Source organism: Melozone crissalis, unplaced genomic scaffold (assembly GCF_028551555.1).
Source record: "Melozone crissalis strain CALT ecotype California unplaced genomic scaffold, PUWL_Pcris_2 ptg000021l_1, whole genome shotgun sequence".
In the NCBI taxonomy this organism is placed as follows: Eukaryota; Metazoa; Chordata; class Aves; order Passeriformes; family Passerellidae; genus Melozone; species Melozone crissalis.
Window position 1 is genome coordinate 4916255 of NW_026535799.1, and position 22209 is coordinate 4938463.

At 42.9% G+C, this 22209-nt stretch overlaps 1 pseudogene; it reads left to right on the forward strand.

Moving 5' to 3' along the window:
• LOC128937681 (antigen peptide transporter 2-like) overlaps nt 1–21841 on the forward strand; it is a 59060-nt pseudogene extending 37219 nt beyond the window's left edge.
• The last annotated feature ends 368 nt before the right edge of the window (nt 21842–22209 follow it).

Here is a 22209-nt window from a genome sequence, read left to right on the forward strand (position 1 = left end):
CTACTATCGCACATCAGGGCAGTGAATGAGGGGGACCGGTGGGCCGTACCCTAGCAGACCCACTGGTTAAAATGGAGCTAGGGGAAGGTAAAAAGGAATTGGATTTTTGATTGATACAGGAGCAACATTTTCGGTTTTAAATCAAGAATTGGTACCTAAGAGTGATGAATTTGTACAAGTTGTGGGAGCAACAGGCCAACCAGAAAAAGCTTACTTTTGAAACCTATTAAATACAAAATTGGGAAACAAATGGGAATTCACCAGTTTCTGTATTTGCCACATTCACCAAAGCCTCTACTAGGAAGAGACTTACTGGAGAACTTGGGAGACATTATAAAATTCAACAAAGACAAATTGGAATTTCAAGTAAGTGAAGAGCAACTGATTACAGCCTTAAGCCTAACAATCAGTTGTATAGAACCGAAGCCTGAAGGCCACAATATTGAGCGTATCCTGAGTGAAACATATCCATTAGTATGGGCTACCGATATACCTGGGAGATCAAAACAAGCAACACCTATCATTATTGAACTTATACCTGGAGCGAGGCCGGTAGTTAGGAAACAATACCCACTGAGGTTAGAAGATAGAAAGGGAATTGAGCCCATAATCAAAAGGTTTTTAGAATTAGGTTTATTGATAGAATGTGAATCAGATTTTAATACCCCAATTCTGCCAGTAAAGAAACCTAATGGAGCTTATAGATTAGTCCAAGACCTGAGGGCAGTAAATGAGATAACCAAGACGCTACATCCGGTAGTTGCTAACCCTTACACACTCTTAACTAAATTAAAAGGTAATTTGACATGGTTCACAGTGTTAGATTTAGAAGACGCATTCTTCTGCCTTCCTTTAGCTCCGGAGAGCCAAAAGATCTTTGCGTTTGAATGGGAATCTGCAGTTAGCCAAAGAATTAGAACAGTGGGAAAGGCCGCTGGGAGATGGTACTCTTTTGCAACATGTAGACGACCTCCTAATAGCAACAGAAACAGAAGAAGAGTGCATTAAATGGACTATTTCCCTGTTAAACTTTCTGGGTTTAAGTGGATATCGAGTTTCTCAACAGAAAGCACAGCTGGTGCAAGAAGAAGTGGTGTATCTGGGATATGAAGTTTCCAGAGGACAGCGATCCCTGGGAGCAGCCAGGAAAGAAGCCATCTGCCAAACGCCTAAACCAGAGACGGTGAGAGATTTGCGCGCCTTCCTAGGGATGACTGGTTGGTGTCGGCTATGGATCTATCAATATGGAATACTCGCCAAACCACTCTATGACTTACTGAAGGAAAGTAAGGGTGTTCTAGTTTGGACTCCCGAGGCAAAGGGAGCCTATAAGAGACTGAAACAGGAACTCATGAGAGCACCAGCCTTGGGTCTTCCAGACGTGACAAAACCATTCTGGCTGTTTTCTCATGAGCGACAAGGAATGGCCCTAGGAGTCCTAGCACAACAGTTAGGACCACATAAAAGGGCTGTGGCCTACTTCTCCAAACAATTGGATGAAGTGAGTAAAGGATGGCCTGGCTGCCTGAGTGTAGTGGCCGCAGTGATAATCAACATTGAAGAGGCCAGAAAGCTCACGCTGGGCCAGAAAATGACTGTGTTAGTGGCTCACACTGTGTTTGCTGTGTTAGAGCAGAAAGGGAATCACTGGCTGTCACCTTCCAGATTCCTAAAGTATCAAGCTGTTTTGGCTGAGTCAGATGATGTTACTATTCAGGTAACTAACGTTGTGAACCCAGCTTCATTCCTAGAAGGGAAAACCTCAGCAGAACCCATCGAGCACGATTGCCTGGAAACGATCGAAGCCGTTTACTCCAGTCGCCCGGATCTCAAAGAAGAGCCATTCGAAGATGCAGACGATTGGTTCTCGGATGGTAGCAGCTTCGTAAAACAAGGAATAAGAATGGCTGGTTATGCAGTAACTACCACAGAAAAGGTAATCGAGTCAAACCCTTTGCCTGCAGGGACCTCAGCCCAGAAGGCAGAATTGATAGCTCTGACTCGAGCCCTAGAATTGGCAGAGAACATGCGAATAAATATTTGGATAGACTCCAAGTATGCCTTCTCCGTTGTTCACGCTCATGGAGCCATCTGGAAAGAAAGAGGACTGTTGACTACTCAAAGGAAAACAGTCAAACATGCAGAGGAGATTCTACGATTGCTAGAAGCAGTCCAACTCCCAGCACAAGTGGCCATAATGCATTGTAAAGGACATCTAAAAGGTAACACTATTCCAGAAGTTGGGAGTAGAAAGGCAGATGCAGAAGCTAAATTAGCTGCTGCAAGGACCGGAAAGGTAAATATAGCAGCTCTGATACCAGGAGAGCTGGATGTAAACCTCCAACCAAACTATCAGGAATCAAGATCATAGATGGATTCAAAGGAATAAAGGTAAACTGTTAGACAGTGGATGGGGACAATTAGAGACAGGACAGTTGGTAATACCAGGGAACCTAATGTGGCAGATTGTAAAGACGGAGCATGAAAAGGCCCATTGGGGTCTAGATCCACTTTACCAATATTTGCAAGCCAGGATAGCAGGACCGAAATTATTTATCACCATAAAACGTGTCACATCCCAGTGTGAGCGATGCTTGAAGAACAACCCGAATACAGGGACTAAGATACACCAGGGAGCAATAAACCGAGGTAAATTTCCAGGTGAGGTATGGCAAATTGATTTTTCCGAACTCCCAAGAAAAGGGGGGTTTCGGTACTTGTTGGTATTAACTGATACATTTTCTGGGTGGCCTGAAGCATTCCCTTGCAGGACAAATAAGGAAAGAGAGGTGACTAAAGTATTGTTGAATGAAATTATTCCACGGTTTGGAGTACCGAAGAGCATATCTTCGGATAGGGGCACACATTTCTGTGCAAAAGTAGTGAGAGCAATAAGCAAAGCATTACAAATTAAATGGCAATTACACACACCTTACCGTCCACAGGCCAGTGGGTGGCCTTGTGGGCGAAACCCGTTTTTGATGCAGCCTTGGCACCCTACGGAAGAGGGACAGGGAGCGACTGAAGAAGAAACTGCCCCTAGTCCTACGACCACTGCTGCTACAGCTGAAGGGACACTCAAGAGGGTTAGACAGAGCTCTGATACGTCACTATCAAACGGCCCAGGATTTGAATGATTTTATTGACTCATTATCAACTTTTCGTTTAACAAGTCCGGCAAAGGCACCTTGCCTTGATTGTTATGATCCACATTGTGCTGCCTGGATAGCTTAACATTGTGGAGGTTGTGATAACACTTTTTGGATAGAACAATCATTATTATGGGATTTATGGTGTCATACTTGTGAGCACGAGCACACGTGGGGTAGAAGCTGGGAAAATGAATTAAGGAGAGACGGGGCAAAATGCATATGCAGCTTTAAATCTTTATGAGTCTCCCGAACAGAAAATTCTTGCTTATTGTCGTTGGAAAGTACAATGTGTTGTGAATAGAATTAAGGTTCAAAGTAAATCGCGTATAGTTTCTGTAAGGTGTAGAAAATTAGTACCTTTAACACAGCGTTCAATTGTAGGGCCCTTCAGGGGAAATCCTGAAAAGGCATTAGATCATTGTATTGGAAAATTGCAAAAATTGAGTTTGCAAGTGACGGGACCAGTAAAGTTAGGAGCAGCAAAACTGAAAATAGATAAGAAAAAGAAGGCAAGAAAAGGAACGACTTCATCTAAATAAGGTTATTAGTAATTGTTAATTAGTTCCCTATGATTAGGACAATTTCACGTCTAAGGGACCCTGCCTTGTGGGACGCTGTTGCTCCATGGGACCCTGCTTCGTGGCATGCTATAGGTGTTGAAGAACAAGAACAACGATTACGAAGTAAGATACATGTTGCCTTAAAGAAGGAGCTTGAATTGGTAGCCGCATATAGTAAGAAAGCCGAAGAGGCTATACAGTCACCACCATTGAATTGGTTATATTGGATTGAAGAACCAGACTTTTATACTGGCCCTTACTTACATTCACTTCCTTGTTATGTTTGTAAAAGGGATGTTGATAAGTGCTATGCTTGGATAGCTCTGCATTGTGCTGATTGTAATCAGATTTACTGGTACTCACAAAGATCAATAGGATTTTTATGGTGTAGACCTTGTTTTGGAAGATGGATTCGATATTCTTCCTGGTATAGAGCTCTTGAGCATAGTACTGGTCTACCAGGAAGGTCAGGATTACAACTTTATGAGAGTACAGAACAAGTGGCCATAGCATATATGAGGTGGAAATTACAGCAAGTACTTAGAGAGCTTGAAATTACTACATCCTCCCGCATTATAGCAGCTCGCTGTAAAGCTGATTTGCCTTTAAACTTACCTCACGCTATACCTGTAAGCAAAGATGCAGATTTGGAATTAGACCAGTGCATTCAAAAATTGACACAGCCTTATAATAGACATTCTAACAAACCAGGGAAAAGACAACAAAGAAAGGAAAAACAGAGAAGGCAGAAAGAAAAATAAAGCTTGTTCCTATTATACTGCTCAATGCTGTATACTACTCAACAGCTACACAGGTCTTCAACTACTAAGAATCATAATGAAAAGGACCCAAATGTTTTGGGCTATGGTACGAGCGTACCAGCGCCCTATAGGATTAGAATTTGATGAAAGAATTCGTAAGTTATAAGAAAAGGGGGGAATGAAGCCATTCATTACAATGAACAGTAGTTTCTGAGAAAGAAAAGAATTAAAAGATCTGAGGAATAAAAGAATTAAAAGACACTCTATCAAGGGAAACACAGAAGTTAATAAATAACCTAAAATACATTGTTTGGGAAAACTTTGATTAGATAAGTTAATAAATAATCTAAAATACACTCACAAAAGAAACTTTGGAATTAGAATATTTGAAGAAGCGAAAGTAGAAGCCAAAAAGTTAAGGTGACCTGCCAAGCCGTCAGAATCAAGCCAAGTGCAACAGTGATTTCTGCCAAGTCATGGAAAAATATGCCAAGGATGACAGGAAAATGCCCAAATTAGGAGAAGTTTAAAATTTAACTAAGGAAGACCAAGAGTTCCTGGAAAACCCCGCCTATACTCCTGCCTGCTTATTAATATGCATATAATAAATGATGTAATCCTTGTTCAAAATTGTATAAAAACCTGCTTTTGCTGTACCTGATTTAGAAATCCACTTGGTGATTTCTCCAACGCGTTGTCAATAAATACCTCCTGCCTATAGACCTCAAATCTAGTCTCTGGGCAGCTTATTATCGCCTTTTGGGGCAAAATTCGGCATCACATATATGGTTCAAAACTTTCATTAGAAAACAATCATAGTTCATTTCACTGTGGATTAAAGCAACTTCTATATTACACCAAAACTAATTCAATATTATATTTTCAAAATGGTCATACCCCTCTTGTTCAAGATCTGTTTTCAGAGTCACAAGCTGCTTTAAATAATCTTGTTCCTTCTCAGCTGTACTTGTCAGCTGTGCTTTCAAATCCTGGAATTCTTTCTGCAAAATGAAAAGGAAGAGTTCTGAGTATCCATGTGCAAACTCCAACTGCTGGAGGTTATCAGACGTGAGCTAAGAGCACAAGGCTTTCAGAAGAACCAAACAACATCCATGTCATGGATTATCCAGATTGGATCTTTCCAATCTCTGCTGGGATCTGGAAGTGGTGTGAGATAGTGAACTGCGACACCAGTGCTGTTCATGTCTGTCCCCTGCTGTGAGTTTCATTACCTGGGCTGCAAAATTAGGGTGGGACCCTGCTCTGGGTGCTGTTTCTTATGTATAAACTTGTATCCAAGTCATGATGTGCAACTTCACTATTTCTAAAAACATGTTACTATTGCCTTGCTTCAGACCTCTCTCATTTGGAGAGCATTTTCATTTCTCTCTCCACATTTTTCTCTCTCTGCATATTTTCTACAGTAGCCTCAAGATTCTTCTTCAGTAAAAGTCCTCCAATTTGCCCATTTTAGAAAATGAGTGAAACTCAGTTCAGAACACTCAATGCACAGATTATAACAACAAGCAGACACAGTAAAATGCACACCTGATTTCACACTCTCTTAACTTTAGTTGATATGGATTCTTGTTAGGTTTGTAAAGTTAAATCATAATGAAAATAAACCTCTGTTAAGAGTGTATTTCATATAGCTTAGATTTCTGTGACAGAAAATGGGCCTGTGTCACAGCACAGCAGGGTTCACAGAGGGAGTGGCATTTATATCCAGAGGGAGTGGCATTTGAATGGGCATGAACAAAGAAGGAAATAACCAAACACCTTGAGAAGGAAAACCAAAAGCACAGGAGACAAGAAAAACCAAAAGCACAGGAGACAAGAAAAAACAGAGGCAATAAAGAAGTTCTTCAAAGAAAACACTGAAATTGTGTGTGAGAAAGTTTAGTAGAAATGTTAAGGTTGACTAGATGGAGTTTATTTATGGCATTTAAGATACAAAGCAAGAGGAATTTCATATGAAGAGCAAATGCCATGAGATTAATAAAATGAATATTTACCAGAGTTTCTGACAGCTCTTCAAGTTGCACCTCTTTATCACATTTTACTTTAGTCATCTCTTCTACAGCACATGGAATGTAAAATTAATGGAACAGGAATAATTTTTCATATTTAGCAGGCAGTATAAAACATTTCCCCTTTTGCAATACCCAGTTCTCAAAACTTGTTGGATTAAGTTAAGAAACTGAAAAGCTAATTTATGACTTAATCTAAATGTAGACTTGAAAAAATGATTCAGACATTAGCAAATCTATATCTGAAGAGAAACTAAATATTTATCTTAAATAAAATTTAGAGCCTATTATGTTGTTCACAATTATAACTTCAAATAAACCATGGACTGTAAGACTGGAGTATTCTCCAAGTACTGATGCACCTGCATTGTTCCAGAAAAAAAAATCTGAACTGCTGAAGGTATCAGATGGATATGCTGAGAAAGGAAACCAGTTGTTACTAACTTCCAGATGGTTTCTATGTGCACATCCACAATTCTGGTATTTTTTGCAAGTTCTCAACAGCAAGGCAGAGCTCTTACTCTGGGGACTAAGGAGCACATCCCTAGAAACCACAGGGTATCAAACTGATGATATTTAAAGACAACCCCTGCCAGCATCATTCCACTTCCAGCATGAGGAGGGTCACAGAAGCCTCCATGGGAGGGTTTTATCTCTGCTGCACAAGTCACTCCTGGCACCTGCAGTGCTGCTGCTCTGAGCTGCAAACCAAAATTAGCTCCAGAGGAATTCATGCATGAATGGTCTGACTATTGGAGCTGTGCACAGCACTGCCCTTTGGCTGCTGCCAGCACCAATGACCCCCAAAGAAAAGGGATCAGCTGAGTAAAAATAAATCCAGGCATTCCTGACAGGTACAGGTACTGTAAAATCATTTCCCAACTACCAGAGACAGTCCATTTCCAGACAACAGCAGAAAACATTTTTATTACTGCCTAGCTCATTTTCTGCCTTTGTACAAGCCTTACCCAGTTCAGCAGATTTATTCTGGAGCTCCAAGGTAAGCAGCTTTGAATCATCTTCAGATTTCTTTAATCTAAGAAAATGGTAAATTAAAAATCCCAAATATGGAGTACAAAGCACTGCATTTGAAACTTACAGGACAATAAGACAAAGTCTTACCACAAGCACTTTATGAATATTTACCTTTCAACAGGCAGATATCTGCCTGCAACACATATCAAATTTCATTTTTACAACCTCAGAACAGCAGACATAAAAGTAAACAAATATATACCTACAGAAATCTGTATTTCTTAAAGACAGAATTATGAAAGTTGGAGGGGGCATACATTTACTTTTTATACAGCATCAACTATCACAAACAAAAAAAATACATTAAATACTCTGCATTTAGACCACTGTGGGGAAAAAACCTCCAAATTTCAGCTTCATTTCCAATTATTCTTGGTTTTGTCATAGACTGCAACCTGTAAGATCACTCTTGGAATTTAAACTCTTTAATTTACCTATTTTGCTCTTCTTGCAGCAAGCTTTTCAAATTGGCAACAGAAGTCTCAAACTCCTCTGTCAGGGCTGCAAGCAAAGCCTTCATTTTTTACATTCTTCCTCCTGCTCTTCCTTTTCTCCAGTAACCTGAATTAATGTTTTCACTGTAGTATGGAATTCAGTTTCCAAGTTCTTTTGAATAACCTTCAAAACATGATATCATTTCTAAACATGTTTTGCAACAAACAGCTACAGCTGTTTCATGTCTAAAGTATCCATAATTATTTATGCAAATACTCATCTAGTCTATTTCTACTGTAAAACTATAAGCAAGAGGTACCTCTGCCTTTTGCAATGAAATTTTAGCCTCTTCCAGCTCTGCCCTCAAATGTTCTTTACTGCCCTGGGATTCCTTTAACATTTCTTCCTTATGTACTAAACAAAAAAAGATGTTTATATTTTAAAAATAGAATATTTACTAAAAAATGCTGACAAAAATGGAAAATTACATACATTTAAAGAATTTAACAAAGACCAACAGTACTGACATCAAATACTATCAAATAATACATGAAATTTGAATACAGATGGCTTAAAAATGCTGAAAATCAAGTTCTGAAAAGTAAGTTTCCTCAGTGACATCTGCCTGACTAAATTTGCAAAACTGAAGCAACCCTTTTTTCCCCTTGCAATTTTCAAAAGCTCTCACTGCTTGACTCACCCTAAAAACTGCCTTGCCAGTCCTGTACCCACATGAGCAGCTCCTGTTCCAAACAAAAATAAGGCCTTCAAGGCCCCAAAATTCTGCTGCCAACCAGCAACAGAATAAGACTATCATGGCCCTGTTTCCTGTGCTTCTATAAACAATTACATATAATAAATAAACAATCATAAACAATTACATTTAAATTCAATAAACAATTACATTTAAACAGTGTAGGCAGAACTCTTACATTTTGCTTCCATTAAGTCAGCAATCTTATTTTGTGACATCTGCAGCTGAGCCTTGATGTCTTTTATGACATCATCTTTTTCATCTCTCTGTATGGTAAGAGCTGAAATCTAGAAAAATGCAAGAAATATCATCATGAAGTCTGGAAAAGGGACAGATATTAATTTTCATTTGTACCCAGGTATGATAAGCAGACATTTTGCTGTCATTCAAGTTAATTAGATAGATAGATAGATAGATAGATAGATAGATATAGATAGATAGACAGACAGATAGAAAATATTTGCTAGATATAATCTTAGCTAAATATTGATCAAGTCACATTACTCTAAACAAAAAAGTTCTCAATTCAAAATCAAACCATGAATTCCAGTAGACTAAAGGTACTGAAACATCACTAAACCCAGAAAGACTTCTTGGCTCTTGCATTGCCCCTTTAGTCCCAAATAAAGCTCTACATATTGGATGGAAAATGAGCAAACCTGCTTTTCCTTTTGACTGACTTCCAGTTTGCATTCTTTTTCAAACTTGTCCACTTTTTCTGCTTCTTCTTTTACTTTGGAAACACAGTAACATCCATAGTTAACATTCTAGCTGAAATATACTCCAAGTTCAATACAACTTCCAGTTTAAGATTGCTTGGAATTGTACAGCTGTACCATTTGTTTCCCAAGAGTAATTGTTGAGGCAATGTTTGATTTTATAATCAAAATACAAACAGAAAAGAGCATGTGAAAATGAAACAGGAACATAGCAGGCTATACATACAGGGAGAGAGCATTTAGCTAAAGTTTCTGTAGCTATACACTAGTGCATTATCATTTAATTAAACAAACTATGGGAAATAAGTATTGATCTCTAGAATGTACTTCACAGACAAAACTTCAATTTTGAGTGACTGTTTGAAAAATAAAGTTCCAGATTTGGCCCAGTGGAACAGCAACAGAAGGGGCCAGGCAGTGACCAAAGGCAGCATGAATAAAAGAAGGGTCCCAGTGTCTCAGTGTGAGCTGCTCACCATTCCAGCACTTCACATCCTGCTGCCCTGACACTGCATGTGTAACACAAGCTATGAGGTACTAAACTGAGCAACTGAGCCAGCTGCATAAACTCAATAAACAGAATTCTCACATTTGAAACTCATTTCCAATCTGTCGTTCTCTGCTTGCACATGAAGCTCTTCAAATGCCACTGTCATTCTCTAAAAACAAAATTTAATATTTGAAGTTCAATACTGGAAACCCTGGAACTTCTCAAGGGGCTGCTGCCCGCCTCAGCCATTCTGAGGAACCAGCAGGGAGGTGAAACAGAGCCCAAAGAGAAGCCAGAAGCTGTGGCAGTGACCCAGCACTAAGCACACATCACACAGATCACAGGGATCTACATCCCACACACTGCTGCACCTTCTCCATTGAATGTGTTTGATAGAACACAAAAATAATTCTTGAAAAGGGATTGAAAACCCAACTTCCTGCTCACACATGACATGATACCCACACATGATGGATACAAACAGTATCCCAAAAAAAACATGGAACTCGGCTCAGCTCACATAACTCACATTCCTTTCATCAAGCTTGGTCACTTACTTCTATGTTGCAGTGAAGTTCCTCATACAATTGTATTGTTGCTTCCTTTTCCTGTTCATCTATCAAAGCAAGAATATATGAGAAAGTTTTTCTTTTGAACAAGAATGCCAGCTGTCCAAGTCATTGTATTTAATCAGCATAATGAATTAAAAAAGGAATTATCAGCTCCATTCTTATTAAAGAAGTCATTATGAAACATTGTGCAAAAGTTACAGAATCTAGGGAAAATGTGTATTTCATTGAAACATTAAGCAAGCTCAGCTTTTAAATTTCCTTCCTAAGATATTTTTTTTCTGTGACAAGTGTAATTCTGGATCACTTTATGTGACCATATTAATTATTATAGTATCAATGCTGTTGAATAATAATGTATCAAACCTGTTAGTATTTATAAACTGTAATCTAGGGTTTAGCACTGAATTTCTTCCTATCCGCAGATACCTATAACCACAGAGCTGTCATTATAAAATTGCAACACTCCATGTCCATATTTTCCTTCTTTCCTTTCACTTTTGTAATTGATACTATTTTTTCCTAAGAAAACAATTAAAAAGAGAACAGTAAAAGAAACAGCTATCAAAAAAGAACAGTACAACTATATACAAGTGTTTCTAGAATTAAGGCTAAAAAGAAACAGACACTTAAGTATCCAGGATCAAGTTAGTAAAATTCTAATTATTATAATAACGATTCTAAATTGCATATGAAGTAGGATTTCCAATCAAGAACATATTTTAAAACCTCAAGGCTTTAAACTTCATGAAGTTATCCAGCTGTCTTGGCTTGTTCAGTTTCATGAGAAGAATTCCAGTTACTCATTATACCTTGGGGTTAAGACCTTTTTTCCCCACAAAAGTGTGATGGCTGAAAACAGGAAATGTCAGCTCTGGAAATTTGTTCCAGAGTGCTGGGGATTTAGAGTAGATTCTACTGCCTAAAACCAGGCATGAAGTGTCACTTCTTATGTCTGAATATATTCCCAGAGTGTGGCTGGGACTGCAAAGCTTCAATGGGCTGAGCAGCCTTGGGGAGCCCTGCCCTGCTCTGCAGTGGCTGCCAGTGCCAGTCGGGGCTGTGGGCACTGCCTCAAACCTGGAGCACTGTTTGGGCACCCAAAGAGCTCCCAGGCTGGCAACCTTGCAGCAAACAATTTCACTGCCTTCAAAAGCCCTCTGCATTTAGCACTACAAAACACAAGTCTGTTAGACCTGGGGCTTCACTTCCAATTTTGTGAGCCACTTAAAATTCACTTCTCATTCTGAGAGCCACATCCAGTCAATCTCAACTGGAGAACTTCTCTGAACAGCACAAGAAATTTCTTCTTCTTTCTTCTGTTTGTGAATTTAGAGCAAGCCAGAAGCACTTTTACTCTGATAAATAAAAACTAAAAAAGCATTTACATTTGCTGGTCTTCTCTGTGAAGCGAGTGCAAGTTTCCTTGAGCAGATTACACAGATGCCTCGAAGCAGCAGCTCTAAGGGAGGGAAAAATATCATGTTTGCACAGGAGTGCACAGTGCTTTGTGTACCTAAGGAGTAACAATGGAAATGACCTTCAAAATTTAACAGCTACATAAAACTGCCCACATGGAAACTGATTATTTCCACCACAAAAATATATACTTGGTTCTATTACTTACTCTTTCAAGAGATCTTTATTTTCACATATCTCATCTTCCAGTTTCAAATGAAGTTTTTCATTTTCAAACTGATTTCATAGGGAACAAATGCAAAAAGACACTGTTATTGAAAAATCTATTAGAAATGCACTTTGGCTTCTCAAATTCCTCATGAAAAAGTAATTTGGGGCATCAGTAGACAGAAGTCTGTTTTATCTGGTATTACATGCTGAGTCATCTTTTGCATGAAAGATGCAATTATTAATGAACAATAATTTACCAGCAAAAGAGACACTTACAGGTATATTCTTCATACCCACCCTCACACAGGACAGGTGCCTGCAACTTCTCAAAATAATCATTTTCTCAAGGCACAAACCAAACTGCAACAGTCTTTAATATTTAACTGTATCAATAATAGTGTCAGACTGAAGCACTGAACTTCATCTATTCAATGTACACTACACAATACTGGCCTGCAGTTCTTGAATGGCTTTATTCTGTGCTTCAATAATCTTTCTATTCTCTTGGAGTTTTCTTTCTTTCTGGTTTAGTTCTGATTCCACAGTCAGTTTCCACTGCTTGATCTTCTCAGCCTCTTTGTAGAGTTTTGAGAACAATTCATTCATTTTTTCTGGATTCTATTAAAACAGGTTCCACAATTTAATCTCAAATACTATCTAATTAAGACTGTTGTAGTTAACATATTTATCTCTTAGAAACATCACAAGAGTAATATTTTTTCCACAGATGGTGATATAACCTTAGATATGATCAGGAGCCCAAGTTTAAATCTTTCTGCATGCTCTATGTATGTATCAAAAGGCATTACAGAGCACATAGGAGAAACAAATACAATGAAATATCCCAAACCCCCTTCAGACATCACCAAATCGATGGGCTTAAAGACATGGATAACTGCAGGCCAGCAAAATCAATAAAAGTTTTGCCAGAATTATCAGTGAAGACAAAATTCCTTCTAGCAGGTTCTTCACCCCATTTCTGTCCTCTCCTTCTGACAGACACTGCTGAGTTAAGTAAAGGCAGCTTCAGAGACTTTGCCCAGGAGTACCTGTGATATTGCCATGAACACACACGAATCACAGAATCACAGAATAATGAGGTTGGAAGAGACCTCTCAGATCATCAAGTCCAACCTATGCCCTAACACCTCAGCTATAGCACCAAGTGCCATGTCCAGTCTTTTTTTAAACACATCCAGAGATGGTGATTCTACCACCTCCCTGGGAAGAGCATTCCAGTGCTTTATTATTCTTTTGGTGAAAATTTTTTTCCTAATATCCAACCTATCCCTCCCCTGATGTAGCTTGAGACTGTGTCCTCTGGTTCTGTTAGTGCTGTCCTGTGGAAGAGACCGACCCCACCTGGCTCCAACCTCCCTGCAGGAAGCTGTAGAGAGCAACAAGGTCACCCCTGAGCCTCCTCTTCTCCAGGCTAAACAGCCCCAGCTCCTTCAAACGTTCCTCACAGGGCTTGTGTTCCAAATCCCTCAGCAGCCTTGCTGCCCTCCTCTGGATGTGCTCCAGCATCTCAACGTGCTTCCTAAACTGAGGGGCCAGAGCTGGACACAGCACTCAAGGTGCAGCCTCAGCAGTGCCCAGTACAGGGGCAGAATGAGCTCCCTGCTCCTGCTGGCCACACCATTCCTGATCCAGGCCAGGAGCCATTGGCCTTCTTGGCCACCAGGGCACACTGCTGGCTCATGTTCAACCGGCTGTCACCAGCACCCCCAGGGCCCTTTCTGCCTGAGCACTGTCCAGACACACTGTCCCCAGCTTGGAACGTTGTCGGGGATTTTTGTGGCCCAAATATGGAACTCAGCACTTGGACTGATTAAACTTCATGCTGCTGGACTCTGCCCATCCATCCAACTGATCTAAGTCTCTCTGCAGAGCCCTCCTTCCTTCCAAGAGATCAACACAAGCTCCCAGCTTAGTGTCCTCTGCAAATTTACTGATGAATTGATGCCCTCATCCATGTCGTCTATAAAAATATGAAACAGAACTGGTCCCAGTACAGCCCTGAGGGACAGCACTGGTGCCTGGCTGCCAGCTGGATGCAGCACCATTCACCATCACTCTCTGGGCCCATCCAGCCAGTTCTGAGCCCAGCACAGAGTGCTCCTGTCCCAGCCTTGCTGGAGCCCAGACACATAACACCCACAGCCTTTCCTGCATGCACCAGGTGGTCACCTGTTCACAGAAGGAGCCCAGGATGGTCAGACATGACCCACCCTTGGTAAAGCCCTGCTGGCTGGGTCTGATAGCCTGGCCATGCTGTGAGTGCTGTGTGATAGCACTCAGTGTGAACTGCTCCATTATCTCACCTGCTACTGAGGCCAGGCTGAGTGGCCTGGAATTACCAGGATCCTCCTTCCTACCTTTTTTGTATATGAGTGTCACACTGGCCAGTGTCCAATCACCTGGAACCTCACAGTGAGCCACAACTCCTCATAAATGATGGAGAGAGGCTTGGCAAGCTCATCTGCCAGCTCCCTTATCACCCTGGCATGGATCCCATCTGGACCCAGGGATTTATAAATATCCAAGTGTCCCAGCAGTTCTCTGCTCACACACAGAGCAGGAAGGAAAACTACCACCCTTGTGCCCTTAGGACACCTTGAAAGTGCCCTACAAGCAGGGCTGGCCCAGTGGTCGAGGCAGGGAGAGCAACACACGAGCCCCAAGGGCCCTCTGGTTCACTTACAACAGCCCCAAACACCATCCTTGTTCTGGTTGCACCACAGTTTTGTTACAGTCCTGATGGTACTTTAATAGCTTAGGATTAAAAAAGGCTAAAAAGTTGTCAGGGATCTGAAAATCAGCAGGGAGGCCACAAGAAATGTGTTTTATTTTGTGGTAGCAAACAGTGTTTTGTAGCTGCAAAGTACAGAAGCTATTGCAAAAAAATGAGCTGTACTGAGTTGTGCTAAAGCAGAGATCTGCTGGTAAAGACATTGTGAAAAGAATCCAGTGCTTGAGGAAACCACTGAATTCATTGTTTTACAGATAAAATAAAGCCAGACAAGGCAATTAGGATAATCTACTTCAGTTTTCCAAAGAATACTCTGACTTCAACCCTTCTGCCCCTCAACAGAATATTCAGAAGCAGTTCCACAAGGATACTTAAGTGTTTAAATCTTATTCTAATTAAAGCTCTTAGACTACACAGGCACTTCAAATAAAGAAAAAACAACAACAATATTGCAATCACCCTAATTTTTAAAGATTTGTTTCTAAGCATGTTCACTAAATCACAAAAATCTCCTCTAAGTGATTCAGCTTTCAACAGGAGACAGAAAACATTATTCCCTTTTGACTACTTCCTTTAGCCCTGAAATATCTACTGAATAATGCTTTAGGCACTGTTTGGGAACAAATTCAAAAGACCCCAAGGAATGAGATGTGCAGAGTTGATACTTAGCTGACCTCTTCATCTACTTCAGAGCAAAGTTTCACTTCCTGTGAAATTGTATCTGAAACATGAAGAGATTTTGATCAATGTATTTCTAAAAAAAGTAACAGTGAAACTGTATTTAACAGTTACAGGTATGAAACTGTGAGACAGCTCATGAAAACTAAAACTTGACAATATATAAAAACCTAAAGAAGGTGCATGGCAAATATTCCAATCGTACCTGAATCAGTGATTTCGCCACGGCTCGACACATGAAATGGCAGCTTAAAGTCATCATCTGAGCATCTCTTAAAACCCTGCACAAATTTAAAGATTAGTTTCTTATGGGTAGATTTGCAAAGAAAGAATTATAAAATCCAGGAAAAAAATCCCTACAGTTGATGTGAAAATAGAATTTGTCATTAATAAAACAGCTGCCTACAATTTTCAAAGCCCAAGGTATTGGTAACGGCTTTGGAACTCACTTCTTACTTCCCAGTGGTTTATCAAACTGTTGGTGTCCTGCAGTTTGATTTATAGACTGTGGCCAAAGGGGAGCTTTCAATGCAGGGAACTCAGCAGCTCCTGCCTGCTGTGCCCAATGCAAGGGGCAGGTGTGTGTGTGCTCCAGCCCGGGGCAAGGGGCAGGTGTGTGTGTGTGCTCCTGCTCGGGGCTCTGCCGGGGCACTCCCCGGGCCCAGCACTGTCCCCGTGTCCCCGGGGAAGGGCCCCTGCGCTTTCCCTCCGTCCCCTCCTCAGCCGCGGCCTCCAGAGCAGCGCAGCCCGAGGGGGCGGCAGGGGGGCGGGGGGGTGGTATGGGCCGCCCTCAGCGGCCCCGCGGCCGAGCGCTCACCTGGGATCTACCCGCAGACACCTGCCCAACGCTCAGGCGCGGCGGCATGAACAATTTAAAGCGGTTTTCCTTCTCCATGGCTCCGATAAAAGGGCGGCCGGGGCTGCCCCGGCTCCCGGCGGCCGCTGAGGGCGGGCGCGAAGGGCGGGAAGCGGCAGCGGCCCCTCAGCGCGGGAGAGCTCTGAGGGGAAGGGGGGGGTCCCGCCTGTGCAGGGAATAACTGGGGGAGCCCAGTCCTCCTGTGGGAAAAATGCGTATTTTATGATTGACTTTTCGCAAATATTAATCCAAATTACCCAAATTATTATTACTCTAATTATATTGCTATTTTTATAACCATTTTATTACTTTTAAAATTTTAAAAAACAAGTGATTGGTATTTTTCACATCCTGTAACCCCCCCCGTTTTGTAAATGGCTCCCCAAGAAACATCGGTACGTGGGATATTGTGTGCTGGGCACTGTGTGAAAAACACCAATCACTTGTTTTTAAAATTCTCAAAGTTTAATAGTAATTAAATTGTTATAAAAAGAGTAATATAATTTGGCTAATAAAAATTTGGACAATTAAGTTTTAGGACAATATGAGACAATAAGAACAAAGAGTTATGGATGTCCAAGTACCTTTTCCTGGGCAAAATAAGCCCAAAAAAGGACACAGGTTAACAGAGGATTAACCCTTAAAAACAATAACCTGTTGCATATTCATACACCTCATACATGATGCATAAATTCCATTCAAACACAGCATTCTGTCTGGTCAGTGTCAGCTTCTCCCTCTGAATCCTGACAGCGCCTTCATGGCTGAGCAGGCAGGAAGAAGTTTGTTTGTTCTGATAAGAGAGCAATAAATTCTCTTTCTCTGAAAGATTTACGTGTCCTGTGGCTGCCATCTCGCTGCGAGTCCTCTCTTTAAAAAAGTATCTCACATAGCATGGTTTCTATTTTAACATTATGTTATACCATAAAGCTAGATTTAAGACACTACGTAAGAAAATTAGTACAGCATAACTTTCTAACACAACACATATAATATTCATGTTAATATTTGTGAAAAGCCAGTCATACAATATGCATTTTTCACACAGGTGATGCAGGCCCTGGAGGCATCTCCTGAAGCTGGCACAGCCCCAGCAGATGGCATGGGTGAGGAGGGGACTGCTGGGGGGCAGTTTGGAATAACTTTGCTGTCCTAAGGTGACATTATGATGCTTGTATCCCCAGTTGTCTGTTCTGTTTATGCTGGATATTATGTTCTGTGCCTTCAAGGCTGGCTCTGAAGAGTGAAGTTTTGTTTTGGTTTTATTATCAGCTGCTCCCCCACGGCTGGTGGGACAAACAGACAGGGCAGTACATGATGCTGCTTTTGCTTTTTGCTTGGCTTTTTGCTTTGCTCTTGCTTCTGCTTTTTGCTTCTGCTCATTAGTTAGTTTAGCTAAGCAGTCTGAATTTTTCCCCGGACTGTTTCTCCTTTCCCGTTTTTGGAACCACTCAAACCTGCTCCGGACGGGGACCTGGGAACACTGAGAGTTTGCACTTTGTGGCTGCAGCAGCTGCCACAGCACCGGAGGGACTGATAACAGAGCGACCACGCCCAAGAGAGACTTTCTGAATTTGTCATGTTTTTCAGAGTGGTGAAAGAGTGGTGTCATCCAGTATTGTTCATTTTGTGTGCTAGGGGGTGCTTTGCCTGTTAAATAAACAGGTTCTTTCCACTTCTCTACAAGGAATCCTTCCCAACCCAGTTGGGGGGAGGCGCCGTGTGGGTTTTCTCCCAAATTTGGAGGGGCCCCTTTGGAGGTTTTCTCCCAAATTTGCCCTAAACCAGGACAAAATTTGGTGCCCAACACGTGGGGCTTGAGAGAGAGTCGAAAAAACCTGGGTCTGAGTGCATTTTGGTTGCCATTACTCTGTGTTGGTATAAAGCAGTTAATGGCCATGTTTTTTGAATTCATAATGTCTCTTGGGGTGAAGGCTTGCATGCATTTCTGGTCCCTAGGTGCAGAGGATCATTAACGGGACATCACGCCATGATCAATATGATCAAGTGAAACCAATTTATTACAAAAAGCAAGCCATATTTATACTGTTCTCTATTGTTCACACCTCAAGCTAATACATGATTGGTTAAATCCTTTTTACGCATGCATTTTGACATTTCAGTTAATTTTAGTTAGTCTTTCTTCTTCATGCATCTCACTGCAGTTTTCTTGTCTGCCTTTGCATCCAGAACCATCTGCTGCTGAGCATGTTCTTCTTCTTTGATGTCCTTTGAGGGCATAGTGACCTTACTCAGTTTCTATGAAGGCTGGATTGTGCACATGTTGCATATGTCCATTGTCCTGCAAAAAACCCTCAACACTCCTCCCACTGCTTTCTGGTCATTCAAGTGCCCTTCAGCTGACTGGTTTCATGCTTTGAGCTTCAGGGAATTGCCCAATCTTTCTGAAGCTCAAATAAATATCATATTAGTCAACATCTTAATTGTTTTTATATCTCACAGAATTGCCTTTTCTTTTGTCTTTGTCTAAAACTGTTACTGTACGGAAATCTCTGGGGGATGGTGGACATGTCAGATGGTGCTGGGACATCCCAGAGCACTTGGGCCTTGTCTCTGCACAGGAGAGCTCTTCATCCCCTTTCTCTCTTTTCCTCCTTCTGGGCATGGAGGGAGCTCCTGACTTCAGCATGTGACTCGTGTGTGCAAAGAGCAAATCTGGGCAGAATTGGGGCAGGGAGGGTTTGGGGAGACCTTGGGATCTGTGCTGGGCACAGAAGGTGTTTTCCATTGCTCTGAGGCTGTCTGCTGTGGAAAGTGGATTTAATATCCAGCAGAGGGATGACTTTTGCATTTGATGGAACTGTGCCTTCTCTTGGGTTTGTTGGCTTAAAAGATACAGAGAAGCACACACACAGCTAACAACTCCCGGGTTCCAGCAGTGTTCAGATAGAAATTCCAAGAGGAGGTAGGGTCAAGATGTGTGCTTGCCTTGTGATCAGCCTTAAATACCCCTTGGACTTCCTGGGCCCTTCCCCCAGGTGGGACTTGGGGTCATTTGGTCCCTCAGGAGCTGGGCTGGGGCTGCAGAGGTGGCTGTGGAGCATTGCCTGTGCTGTGCCAGGGACTGGCAGCCACTGCTGGGCTGGGATAGAGGCTCTGGGGGGATTGGGGTCACAGCGCAGGGCAGGGCTGGGCTTACAGGGCAGGACAAGGCTGGACCTGCCCCTTCCTCCCTCGCACACAAAATGTTTAGAGCCAACAATCTCCTCCAGTCTGTCACAACAGGGAATGCTGGAAGTGAAATCCCAATTGTGGCCATGGGCACCTGGATTAGAAGGACAGTTCTTCTCAATAGGAAGGAAAGCACAGAGCTCCAAGGTTTGGAAAGCAGGTGAGAGCCTCAGTAGGCCAAGGCCAGCCAGACTTGTCAGGAATGGCAGATTTGTTACAGGGCTTGCAAGGGTTTTTCAGGGTGAAGAAAGAGACGAGAATGTTGACCTCATGTTCAGAAGGCTTGATTTATTATTTTATGATATATATTACATTATTACCATACTAAAAGGAATAGAAGGAAAAGTTCTCAGAATGCTAGCTAAGCTAAGAATAGAAAAGGAATGAATAACAAAGATCTGTGTCTCAGCAGAGACAGAGACCCAGCTCTGCCGTGAGTGGTCAGTAAATCCAAACATCCACATGAGACCAATCACGGATCCACCTGTTGCATTCCACAGCAGCAGATAACCATTGTTTACATTTTGTTGCTGAGGCCACAGCTTCTCAGAAGGGAGAAAAATCCTAAAGAAAGGATTTTTATGAAAAGATGTCTGTGACATATCACCCTTTTTTATTTAAGTAAATTAGAATGAAAAGTGTCATTTTCTCTGCTGGGCACATGCAGAGGAAAGAACAAACACCTGACAGGTTATCTGTTGCCAATCAAAACCTCACTCAAGTGCTGGTGTGGAATAAACAGGGAATTTCTTCACCTGTAGAACATACAATTCTATCAAATCACTAAAACAATCTTACAATATAAGAAAATGCAAAAAACAATGCAAAGAGAGTCCAAGTCCAAACAGCTGAGTTTCAGGAAAAAGTCCACGGACTGAAGATGTTCCTCTTGGACATATCTGAAAGTCCCTTTTGGTCCTGAAACAGGCTTGCTGCAGAAAAGTTCATCAATAGTTATAAATGTTCATTGACAGTCACAAAACAATTTCAAACAATTTTGAGACTTCTGGAATGTCCTCGCCACAGCCCTTTATTGAACACTTTTGGGCTGAAGCCAAGTTTTTGGCCCTTCAATGCTTCAGAGCTGCTGCCAGCTATTTCAATCCTTTTTATTTAATTAAATATATATTTTTTTAATCAGAAAAAGCAGCAGCAGACCAGCCAGAGAAAGGCCCTGGGGGGCCCTGGCCCATGGACGGACCAGGAACCCCAGATCTGGCCCACAAAAGGCAGGCCAGGACCGGTAGGGGAAAGCAAAACCCCCAAACCCATCAGGAGGCCGGGCAGTGGCCCAGGCCCAGGGATCTGGGCCCAACAGCCCAGGCCCAACCAGCCAGGCAGGCTCTGCATTCCCACAGGCCTGCACTCTGCTGCCAGTACAATGGCAGAACGGGTGGTGAGATGCTTCCTTTCCCCTAAATCACCAAGGCATGCCAGAAGCGAGGGAATAGAAGCAGCCCCAAGCGCCCTCATCTCGGGTCTAGGAATGTTTCTTCCCCACAGCAAGCAAGCCATGATCGCTTCCCTCTGTGCCCTCTGCCTCTGCAATGCAAATGCAACAGGTGTGTCTCCCATCTGCCTCACGGCACCACCCCCTCTGGGCTGGGGACCAAAGGCAGAACTCTCGGGACCCACCTGCCCCTCGCCGCTGGGGCGCACGATGGGCGGCAGAGATTCGCACCCCCCAAGGGAAAGCAACTGACCAACCACCCCCCAAACCACCGACAATGCTGATTTTGAATGCCGGCAGACGGGCTGCCCCCCCCACCAGCTGTCGGGCCATGCCTCCTCCCCGGAAGGAGAGACTGACGCCCTCTTCCCCTGTCCCAGCTTCCCCCGCAGGGGCGGCCGCGGGACAGCGCGAAAGACTCAGGGGGGAAATCACGCTGGGTGTAGGAGCCGCCGTGGCAGCTGCTGCTGGGAGCGGCGGGACCGCAGGCTGCTCTGCCTCTGCGGGAGAGCCTGCCGGGCACGGCGCGGGGTCGGCAGCATCTTCTGCCGGCTCTGGGATCGGCTGCGGAGACGGCAAGGGCGGAGAGGGGGCTGGTGGAGGCGGCGAGGCCGGTGAAGGGGCGGGCAGGACCACCTGGGGAGGCGGCCGCGGGGCGGGTCCCGGCGGTGCTCACGGGGCTGGCTGGGGCAGTGCTCGTGGTGCCGGCCGGGGTGGCGCTGCCCACTCTTCATCCCCTGGAGAGAGAGAAGCGGGGGGAGAACGACCGCTCCATCTGACCATGCTCCGAAGATGCAGAGAAAAAACTTTGGCTCCGATTGAAACTTCCCCCCCCCGCCAGGATGCAGGGGGGCTGGGAAGGAGCGGATCGTCTCCCCCCTCCAGAGGGTCTTCTCCTGCTAGAGACGGGGGAAATGGGGCTTGCCCGTTGCAGTTAGCAATCCAGGGGAAAATAACTGCTCTCCGTTTCAAGATAGAAAAGAGTACACAGAAGACTGGGTAAACGCGGGGGTGTCCCCAAACCACGGTCCCAAACGAATTGGAAAAGGGATTCTGAAATAAACAGGGCCAGGAGACTTCTTCTCCTTTTTCAATGCCTTTATTAAAAGTGATCAGCTCAGGATTGGGTGGCTCGACGGGTCTGCAG